Source organism: Poecilia formosa, unplaced genomic scaffold, assembly GCF_000485575.1.
Source record: "Poecilia formosa unplaced genomic scaffold, Poecilia_formosa-5.1.2 Scaffold988, whole genome shotgun sequence".
In the NCBI taxonomy this organism is placed as follows: Eukaryota; Metazoa; Chordata; class Actinopteri; order Cyprinodontiformes; family Poeciliidae; genus Poecilia; species Poecilia formosa.
This window is the reverse complement of record NW_006800927.1, coordinates 19,244-31,516: the sequence shown is the minus strand read 5'-3', so window position 1 is coordinate 31,516 and position 12,273 is coordinate 19,244.

The window sequence follows — 12,273 nt, the reverse complement described above, 5'->3', positions numbered from 1 at the left end:
ACTACAGGCAACACATTATTTGTTTTAACAATTCAATCAAGTATTATGTGCTTTATCAAAACCCATCTGACAACAATGTTACTACCACAAGGTGCAGCTCAAGTAACTATATGGCAATGAATGATTTTTTTTCTTTCTTTTTTTGCACAATTTCACCTTAGAAAACTAATCTTATTGTATATTAATTGCTTCTCAAAACTCATTTTTATTCTTTGGCATTTAATTAAGGCCTGATACTGTAGCTCTTCAGTTTTGATTTTTTTTTAACTTATCAATACATATATTATTTTAACACTATACATGATTTTTTTTTCTTTTCTTGTAATATTGTCTCCTTTTCTTTTCATCAAATTATTTTAGTATTGTTTTTGTACAGCACTTTGGTGCAGTTGTACATGATTTTAAAGGGCTATATAAATAAATTTGACTTTGTATTTATTATTACACTTGTGAGTACTATCATCCGTCCGTACTATGTACTATGTCCGTTTTCCTATTTACACATCAATCAGCACTATATTTTTTCAGTAAGGCATTTAAACAAATATAGCTTCTTCCCATTTTGCATCAGTAGAGACATCCATTTTTTTCTTCTCTCAATCTATTTACAGCAACAATTATCTTTTACTCTGCGCCAAATTGTTTTAGTGAATTATCTCCACAGTTTGCTCTGATTATTTTTGGGATATTTCCACATTTCCCCTGCATCTCCACAGAGACAGCAGTCATGCGCTTATGCAGATTCTCCACTATGTAATCCTGGGATTAGATGCCCGATTCAGTAACTCGTGTCCCATTTCCATTCCTAAGGAAGCATTATTTGATTTGAAAACATTTCTAATCATCTTACAGCCAAAGTCATGTATTCAAAACCAGTTTTAATAATAATAATCTCTTATGGTTTATGTGTTTAAATTTCCAGACGTGTCAATGACAATTAGAGTAACAAACCCGAGTTAGAGACATAATATTTAGATAAGTTTGAACAAACATAAAGTTAAATGTAAAAGTCTATATTGTACTTGAATTTCAGTGAGTCATGTGTTTGTAGGTCACAATTACACTGCACGCTTCTCACAGAGTTTGTCCCTGGATTATCTTTCTAATAAAAGCACGACACACGCACAGCCAGACATATTCAGCACCATTAGGACAAGGCATAATTTAAAAATGTGATTGTAACAAAACATTTTTGCTTGCTCTTCTGACAACTTTTAAACATTTTTTTTTTCTTCAGAGACAATTTACAACACAATCTGTCTTGGGAAAAAAGAAACATTTACTAAAGAACACAAAATAAAATGTAGAACAGAACACGCATGCAAATTAGTTTGTGATTCAACTCCACATAAATTTAGTACTTTACATAAGATCAAAGAGTACTGCAATCAACTTTAGTCAAACTGGGTTTGCGTCAGAGAGCATTCCTGTTCGACCTTCAGATCCTTTCCTCCTGAGTTAAAGCTCGTCTGGGGAAACAGCCGCACAAAAATAATCAACATGAAATGCTTCACTATAATAAAACTGTATGGATTTATTTTATTCCTAAATGCACATGAATGTGTATTTTCCCTAATGCTTTATTTACTAAAAACATTTGTTTAACAAATGACTACTTAATTCATTGTTGATAGTTCATATCCTACAATTAATACATAATAGTGCATAAGTTGTGTTTTAGTAAAACTATACAATATTTCATTCATGGTAGTCATGCATGATAACCGTCTGCGCCTGCTCCTTTAAACATGTTTCACTCTTCCGGAAGCATCACAAGGGATGGGACCAAAGAGGGTGATGCGTGGTAACAGAGGGGCGGGGGCTGCAGGGGGCGAAGGCAGTCAGTCAGTTTAGGCGTTTTCCCTGCATTATTGATCAGCTTCCACCACATTTAGTAGCTAAATGTGTTCCGTCACTTCTGTCTGATGATTTCCTCAATGGCTGTTTGCAAAGCTGTCAGCTGTGTGCACAAGTGCGAGTAAATCTGGACTTCATGGGCGTCTCTACTGTATCGTTCACGTTGATGTCTGTGGATGGGGGGGAAGGGTGCCATCTGAATGTGCTCAGAGGCCAGTCCTCCCCCTTTTCTGCTTCCTCTCTTCTTGTGCACTGCTGTCTCATCTCCATAGCAACTCCATCATGGATGTGTTTTTTTTTTTCCCCAAACACTCTCACACACCCACACTCACGCAGAAAGCTGTTAGTTTGTCTTTCACAGCAATAGGGATACAAAAAACAGCATGCAAGATTGTGAAGCTACTTACAATGTTTCCTGTTGTGTACTTTAATAAAACTTTCATTTCAATTAATAAATCTTATCGCATCATAGTAACACTTGTGGAAAAAAAGATATATATATATATACTTTCACCAAGCAGACACAAGCCCTGGGTTGCTCATACATTGGTAATGTAACACTACTGTAGCATATTTACTGATACAGCAGTGTAGCAAAAATAGGTTTGTTCTCATCCCTGCAGACCCTGAGAGAGCCTGACCTTTGCATCCTGCCATCCCCCCACCCACTGCACCTCTGAGCCCCACATTGCCTTGCAGAAGTTGTCCAGCAATCACATGTTGAAATATTGGCAGTATTTTTCAGTCTGAAATAATACAGCTCATTTTGACACAAGAGGGCATCATAATTCTTGTTTAAAAGTCCTGCTTTATCTACTACTATTTCCTTCCAAGTCACAGTTAGTTGTTTTTAGAGATCTTCTTCTAATAAAAGGCTAATAAAATGGCCTCGATTTATACATTTAAATTCCTTGTCTGTCCTTTAAGAACCAGATGTTTACATTAGGTTTTAGCAAGTTTGAACAAGTTCCACTTTTGTCATGTCAATTCATTGATAATCCCCCAAAACCTTTGGGGGGGAAAAAAAAAAAAAAAAAAAAAAACATCAAAATGTTTTTAATCAGTCAATGTGAGATGAGGCTTTGAGTTTAATTTGAGTCTGGGTAAAGCAAGTCTCACTTTACCCAGACTCTTTACTGTGAACACTGAACCTGACCGAAGTGAGGCCCAAAGTGCTTCCATGCTGTTCTGAGTTATTTTGTGACCTCCTGTGATGATTTTAGCAGGTTGTTCAGTTCTCAGAAGCCCCACACCCGTTCCTTGTTGTTTTACAATTTGTGGACATTGGTTCTGCTCACTGTGGTGAACTGAAAACTCTTGTCCAGATCGGTTTGATCTCATTTCTCATCTGTTCTTAAATTTCTTAAGATCAAGTGAGACTCATAATGTCTGTCCTATAAGACAGGTTCCGTTTTAAGTTATTTCGTCATTGTGAATCTGAGCTCTTCAAAAGGTTCAGTCAATTTAGTCATGATTTAATAAGACAACAGATGTTTCTTCAAAATAGGCTCAGGTTGGTTCGGATAGCATTATTTTTCATAATGAATTAAATCATAATTTCAAAAGGGAACTTTTCATTTACTAGGGGTTTCTTTGTCTATTTATTTAAATTTCTTTGATAATCTGAAGCATTAAAGTAAATTTACAAAAAAAGCAAAAACTGAAGAAATTTGCAAGGTGACAACAACAATGTGTTTCTATCATTAAAAATGTAATTAGGAGAGGTTTCAAGTAATGAGAAGCAAAGGGTTTTATTACTGAATAAAGAAGGATCTAAAGAAATAAATTTGCAGACATTGCAGGTAATAGAAAAATAAAGATACAGCAAAAATTGGGAGATATGTACATGTACTTTTTGTTAGTCAAACACACACAGTGTTAGAATACATGTGGCTAGTTATACGTTAGCTTTATCCTCTTTTGTCTTCAATATATTTCCTGAAAGAGTTGAAGAGAAATATAAAATTCGAGTCATCCATACTGTTTAATCCTACTACTACTTAATCATTTATTTCCAAATCTGTGCTTGTCTCCTCTCATTTCTGGAGTAAGTAGGGCAGGGGTGTGTCTATGGAAACATGTGCCGGAACAAAATGAAAAATCAGGACAAGGCAATATGGAGCATGCCCAAAATCCAGTCACACATATACACACACACTGAAGGCCACAGTGGGGCACATTGTTCACTCTATTGGAAAGTAATGGAACGTTGCCTAAAAAGAAAATCATTTAATTAGTTACTCTACTGTGAAACAACATGTATGCTACACCTGCTGCGTGATTATGTTGATGCTCTTTACACATTGCTAACATTTTTATGAAAAAAAAAAGAAAACCAGATGCTTTAAATATCCAGCACTGTGCTATTTTAATACTGTTCCTGATGAGAATGGAAAGAAAACGTTACAACGCATCTGATCATTAATGATCAGAAATGCACACCGTAATCTATTTATAACTTCCGGTAAAAGTCGGTGTATATATATTGCCGTAGTTACTTTAATTATTAGGATTTGTATCAGACTATCAAGAGTCACTTAGTGTCCATTATGATTTTTTTTCTGAACTACAGTTGTTTGTGTGAGAGCAGGAGACAAAATGATGGGAGAAGACACAATGTGAAGCCCAACTTAAAGGACAAGGTAGAGGGCAAACTCAGGCTTATGGTAGATAAACAACAAAAAAGACATCAGAAGTCAAATCTAATAAAAATGAGGCAAAAAATAAGGTGTAAATATCATCAAATTTGATTGGAAATCCAGAATTATAGTGACTCTAATAGACTCTTTACTCAAGCAAAAATCTCTGCCCAGCATCAAAGGCAGGGTCCATCTGAAACACCCCCTCACTGCGCACTCACATAATTGATTCACTATCCTCTCTCCTGTTTTCATGGTGACGCATATGCAGTCTCGTTCAGGCCCCCCTTTGCATCCTCCTCCGCCACACCCTGCCTTATGTCACTGAGCAGCAACACCATAAACAAAACACTTATTTGCTGATCCCTATCCCTCACAAGTGAATTATAATTAATACATTTATCTTTATTTTATTTATTTATGTATTTTATGTAATACGGATATTTAACAATTTACAAATACCCAATTTTTCCATTGGGTATTTCACTTTTTTTTATTGTGTGATCTCTCAGATGCTCCCTGAAGCCAACAGGCTGTATTTGGTTGGGTTAGAAAGAAATCTATCTTTCAGTAAAGCACAATCCCGGATTTGATAAATAAAAATGCTCACCATTCAGTGGGGATGTTTGTGTTTGAGTCAGACACACTGGGCAAATGGGACAGAACCTGCTATTTATGGATCAATAGTCACACAGATAGTCAATAATAGTTCCAGTCATGACAGTGTAACATTCACAGTGGCGACACGCTAAATAATTGAAGGCAAACAAACACACAAAAAGCGACAGAAATGTATGCATTTTGCCACAAGGGGGAGCCTTTTCACTCTCTTCTTTGTTCTCAGTAGGAGTTTCCACATGTGCAGACATCCTAATGGCGGAGGCGGGGGTTGAATATAAAACGCTCTATCAGATTAGCACTCTTACACACTTCATAAATGGCATCAGCATTACAGCTTCACCAGCAGCCTGAGAGTGAAATGCCGTTTCTGTGGCTCCGGATATTTAAATGTCAGCTGTTCTAGATTGCAAATGGAGATGTGGATGTATCTTGCTTAATAGTACCTTCCTCTGGTTGAAATAGCAAAATAAAAAAAGAAGAGACATTGAGAACATCTTCTTATCTTTAACTGCAGATCATCCAAAAATGTGGGGCGATTATTGAGTATACAGTATTAGTCTTTTCAGTAAAACATAAAGAAGCACTCTATCTGCACTTTTGTGTTTTTTGCACAAGCATATTCATGCAGTTGTGCAGGTTATATTTTTACATTCTTATTAGTCATGCAGCAGAAGATGCATTAGGCAGCACTAGATGTGAAAAGCATTGCAGGTGCAGGCCAGGGCCATGGCCTGTTTCTTAGAAAAAAAAAATAAAAATGAATGAATAATAGAAGAGTGTGCTGGTCTGCAGAGAGAGTCTTATGTTAGAAACTGCTGGAATGATTTTGTGAGGTTGCTCTACTTTCTACAGGATATGACGACGACTATTTATAAAATAATGACTTGCCAACCAATCATGTGAGCTCTGGCTGACACTTTCCAAAAATAGTAAACGCCTTCCACTCTCATCACCCTCAAAACTAAACATATATAGGAGACCAACCTGAGCTTCATCAGCCTCAGGTTTTCATAAAGGAAAGTGCAGCCGAGCTTCAACTTGAATTATTGCCGTTTGGGATTATGGTCCAAAGAAATACGAGTATGTGTGTGTGAATGGCTATTTCTGTGCTGCGCTACATTGCTGTACATTATAGTGTTCAATCAAATGTAACAACTTTTTTCACACATTCTCAGTAACAAGAAAACACAAGCCGAGTCAGAATTCAAACTTGCTTATTGTAAACAACCGTTTCAGGAGAAATTATCAAAAAATATTGAATTTAAGAAACCTTTCGATGAACATATCAAACTCCAAATTACTTTCCTACCAGTCTTTTTTTTTCTCACTTTTTCTGGGCCAACTTGTCAATTTAAACACATTCAGTTCATGTATTATCCATCACAGCACGTCTTATGAGACAATTAGATTTGCTGAGAAACATTTATACTTTCAGTACATCATAAGAAACAATTTATCTTATCTGCTGCTAAAATTGGAGTCAAATAATCAAAGAAGAAAAGTAAATGTGACTGTCTTGCACTGAGCCAGTGATGTTAGGCCGCAGTTAAGAGAATTATTGATACATTGCAACGACTGCAGGCACTGAAAGAAACTAAATCAAGCATTTAAAATTCCCTACATGCTGACAAGCACAGAAGTACAATATGCTCCTGAGGAAATCAATAATTACTCCACTATAGCATGCACCTGAACGGCTAAAACTATACATGTGATATAAGGCGGTGTGGAATTATAAATTAACGTAAAATATTGTTTGAACATGGAAAAAAAACAAAAAAAAAAACTAGTTACCTGAGGTAATTATCTGCAACAGAATGAGTGAAGCTTTGCTAAAAACAACATCTGTATTTTAGTCAGTTTGTATAGGAAAGGTCTTTTTTTTTTAGAGGAAATATGAATATTTAGTTTTATCCCATGTTTAAAAACATTGCTATTCAAATGCTGCCTTGGTAAATCTGCCAGTGGTATGAACATTTTTGGACTTTAAGCATTAAAAACTGATGTGCTAGAAAGAAAAAAAATCACAAATTTCTGTCCTTAAATCAGATCAGACAAATAATTTCATAAAGTGCAACTTTCATATTGAAAAAACGGGTTTTATATTTAAATAAAGTAAGTCATTGCAATTATTTGGCCAAATAATGCTAATTTTCTTTATCGTCACTTGTTTTCATAACTTGTATCACATGTAGACAGGACTGTGATGCTAGATGACATATGCAAAACATAATTTGAACTGCTCTTTTTTATTACAACAGCAGGCTCAATCTTGACACAGTAAAAGGATAATTCATTTCATATTTCACAATTCATTCAAAATTCAAATAAAAGCTTTAATAAACTATATATGTTCTAAGTTAAGAGAAATTTGAGGCGGTAGATGAAGAATATCCTGTTGTTCCTCTGGTTGGTTACATTTACTTTGAGGAGTAGCTTTACTACACAATCACTTTTTATTTTTAGTTGAACAGTGTTATTATGAAGTATCGCTACTCTTAATTAGTGCACTAGCCACTGCAAGTCACTTCACTGAACGAAGAACAAACAAGTTTGAACCATAAGTCAAATCAACTAGACACAGACCCACAGTTCATGGTAAAGTGAGCTTTACTGTTTATTGTTTATCGTTCTCATGCTATTTTCAATTTGCTGAAACTGTTTTGCCATTTGTTTTGAGTTTTAAACAAAAAAAAAAAAAACTTGAAACAGTCCTTTTCTGCTTATAATGTATTTTGCAGCTATATTAGTTATTTCATTTTAGTCTTTAAAATACCAGAATTTGCACACATCTTTGATTTTTTTTTCTTGTTTAAATCATTTTTACAATATTAAATCAGGTGTTATGATCATACGTTACTCAGTAGCTAAGCAACTGCTTTACCAAATACTCTTTTATTCTTACTAATTTCTTGGACACCTGCTTTTTAATTTTATCTCAGTAAAAAACATCTTGAAGCAGTGCTACTCTCACTTGAGAAATTTTTTTGTGTTCCAGTTACAAAGCACAACAATTATGATATATCACTAATACATAATAGGCAGGAAATGCTTGGTAGTTCAATAACGGTTAGCAATGAAACATAAATAAAACACTAAAAAACGAGAAAAGGACGGGAGAGGAAAAAGGACAAAGTTGAACCAATCCCTATTTCCCATGAACCTGCAGTTGCAAAAAGCAACAGGAGGGGGCATAAGTAAAATAAAAACAGCAAAGGACGTCAGCATGTGTAGGAGGGGGGAGGGATAGCAAAAATCCGAGATAAGGGTTCTTTGTTTAAAATCGAGAACAAGGAGAACGGAGACAAAGATAGAAACTGAGAAAACTATCATATAAAAAGGAGAGAGCAGCAATAGGTGAAGCAGAGAATCGGATGTGGTGGGGAAAGTGGAGAAGTGATAAGGAGAATACAGACAGGCAAAAAAGAGAGAAACATGGCGGGAGGAGAAAGCAGGATCCGAGTCAAGCTGACAGGATCAACACTCATCTTCCACACCCATCTCTCTGTTTTCTTCATACATTTAGCCTACGGGATAAGATGACGGGAAACACTAGAGAGGAATTCACGTTTAAAGTCACAAATGAGGGCTATGTGATGCAATGTAAGCTCTAATCTCCACGACACTGTCAGAATAACAGAACCAGCTCTAAATGCCAAACATTTCTGATTCATTTTTAAGACAGACGGCTCTCAGCTCAAAATAAGTACAGCAGAACAAGTTTACAAAAGGCGAAGCTGCATGTGGGATGGCATGACTCACGGACTGTAAAGAGCACCTGACGGGTTCAGACTTTACAATGATGACCAGAAAGGCTCAAATGAATATCTGTTCTTTTCAAATCATCTGTTTATTTCTACTTATGTCAATGTCAATGTCATCTGAGCAACCGCCGCCTCTAAATGCCCTCGCAGGACAAAAAGTCCTTGAATTTTATGTTTATGCATGTACAAGGTGAAACTTACGATGAGATATTCAAAGGTGGGTAAAAATTGTATGAGTATTATTACTTCAATGTATTTTTACTCAAGCACAAGTAAAAAGCAGCCATCCAAGAAATTATGTGTGTAAGAGAAAAAAAGTTATTTTGAGATAAAGCTACACAAGTACCGAGTAACTGATCATGACACCTGAATTAGTATTTTAAAATGATTTAATCAGACAGACGAAATTATAAAATGATGCAAGTGTTCACATTTTAAAGACTATATATATATATATATATATATATATATATATATGTTGTTTTTTTATGAATATAAAAGATTTCTGATGCATTGTTAAAGATTATGAGTTGAAAAAAAAGCAACTCTTTGTTAACTTTTGGCTGAAAATGTCTCAGTCGTAAGACATAAATCATTGAAGTAATAAAATACACATAAAAGGCTAATCGTTTTTAGACTAAGAATACTTTTGACTGCTCTTGTGCATTAATAAAACAAGGAACAATTTTGATTTTACAACCATCAGCAAGACTTTTCATAAACTCGTTGGTAAATTATGTTGAGCAGCATGACACAAATGTTGTCTTAGCCGCTCTAAAATAATAATGCAGTTATGCTAAACAGCTTTATTTTTCTGAGAACACAAGTCGAGGACATCCAGAGAAAGTCAAAAAAAAAAAAAAGAATAGCGAGAGGACTGCACTTACAGAACACAAGACTTAGCAATTACCCAAGATGCATAGTGGGAGTAGCAGATGAGGGGAAATAGCCACAGGGTGATGAGGAACCCTGCAGCTCAAGACTGGTCCTCTCCCTCAGAAAACATCTGATCCCATCCAGAAATAAACACAAGATTCAGTTCTAATCAGACAGAATTCACCGCCGTTTAGCCCATTTACCTTCCCTCACCTCCCTACCCCCCTTAGCAAACAGTATGTAGATAGAGCTAGAAGAGGCCAATCCTCTTATCAGAGCTGCATCCAATGTCTGACCTGACCCCCGCGACTTTGGATTTCCCACACCAGTTTAGCCCTTTTTCAATCAAACACCAATACCTTACTCCATTTATCTAGATTTGAGGATCTGGATTTAGGTTTTCAGCATCCATCAATCAGAGATCCTATGCCTTTGCCCTTAATGGATGTGGCTGACATGTATATATGTAGCCTATGTAGACCCATAAGTCGGTTCATTCCCGCAGGCATGCCATGCTGTCCCGCGCACGGCAGCAGATGTTGTGGCTGTGTGGGTTCTGATGCCAAACAACAGCTCAGCATACCCACATCTGCCCTAATCTCTGTTGATTCAGAAAAAAATATATGCATCTTAAAAAAATAAAAAACTTGCCTTGACTAGCATTAAAATAAGCCATCAAGCACTGGTTATTACGTCAGACATCACAGAGACTGATATATGTATATAGTAGCTAAACTGGTTAAGTATTGTGATAATCATATTCCTACTTTTACTATAACAATTGCTTAAAGAAAAATAGATAAAACATCATCATGATTCCCAATTTAAGCTTTGCTCATCCAGCAAGGATTTAAAATGACAATCCAACACAGCATTTACTAATGCCTTTTACATAGTTATTGTTCACAGAGGTTGAAGCTGCTAGCAGAAAAGGAACAGGCTTCAGTCCACCAGGTCAGCTGATCATAAGATGAGAAAGGCAATAAAAAGACGGGGATTTCATCAACACAACTTTGATTCCACAGCGGGAAGGAAACTATGGGCTTATGTAACCCAACCATAGGAGAAGAAAAAGTCACACAAAATAACAATTATTTAAATAGGTATTAGTCAATACAAAATTACTATATATGATCCAAATACTGTTTACCGGCTTTGCCCAATTCATTTAAAGCCACACATGGCTCCAAACTGCTCTTCGTCATGTACCAGGACAAATATCTCTGCCTTGCTGTGCCAAGGAAGCTAACCCTACAGCTGTGAACGCTTACTGCAATGAAATTCTGCCCCACTCATTCTGTGTCTATCCTATTAACTATGAGGCAACAGAGGAAAAAAAAAGAAGATGAACATGACACTAGGAAAAGATTACAGTCTGTAAAATTATGTCAAAATGCAGGAAGGGGTTTTATGTCTAAATTGTCTCTCCACACTTCATATCAAATGAGTACAAAATATACTTTCTTTGCTAAACTCCCCATCAGCTGCGCAGCAGCTGTATTTGTGCTGACCACAAGGACAATGTTTCCCTCCTAATTCACCACTAACAACTGGAATGTCTGCAGAGGGATACTGCTAATAAAAAAACATGAGCAATAATTAACAGAGGAACATTAAAATAGCTCAGAATTAACACATACAAAAGCACTTTGTACATGTCTGGGAAAGGGGACGACATAGTGTAAAATTAATATTCAAAGTTAGTGATGGTCATCTCATATTTTCTGAAGAAATAAATGTGGCAAAACACAATGCTGCAGTTGAGCACAAATGATTATTGATCAACAGAGAGAATAAAAACAGTGTGACTCAGATATGAAAACACTCTTATGGTTATCACAAACCATGACAATAGTTAAAGGATGAATAAAAAGAGACGGTACTAAGTCCTTGAAAATCAATATATTAATCTTTGTAGTCAGTGCTAATTTTATTCACTAACAGGTTTTTGTACACAAGTTGTACAAAAGTAACATAATATATGTTTGTTACATACAAAAACTTTATGAAACACAATTAAAATGATGAGGCTCATGACTACATGATTACATTTCTGTCAGCCATTAAAATTGAGACAAAATCATTGGAGGAAAATAAAATTCCTCCATCCTTAGTGTCTATAACCACGTTTCCATGCACAATCACAACAGGGCCAGTCCTATTTCAGTAAGTGAGGGAAAAGTGGGGCACACCGTGGGCAGGTTATCCATGAGACTACGTCTTCCTGAGTGGTAGGAAGTGAATGACGATATGCATTTAGGACACAGCGGTCAGATGATAACGGATTAAAACGCGTAAAGCAACAGTAGCTGATAGAAATACAGTGCAGGCTGTCCTGGGATCAGTGCAAAGCTGCAGATGCAGGATTCAATTTTATATTCACCTCTGCCTTACTATTAATATTAGTATTAATGCTTCTGTCTTTTGAGCTGCCTAAAGCAGAACTTGTTGTAGATCCAAGTAGTTTAAAGGCCCATATATTTTAGATTCATTGCACACCAACTGAAATATTTCAG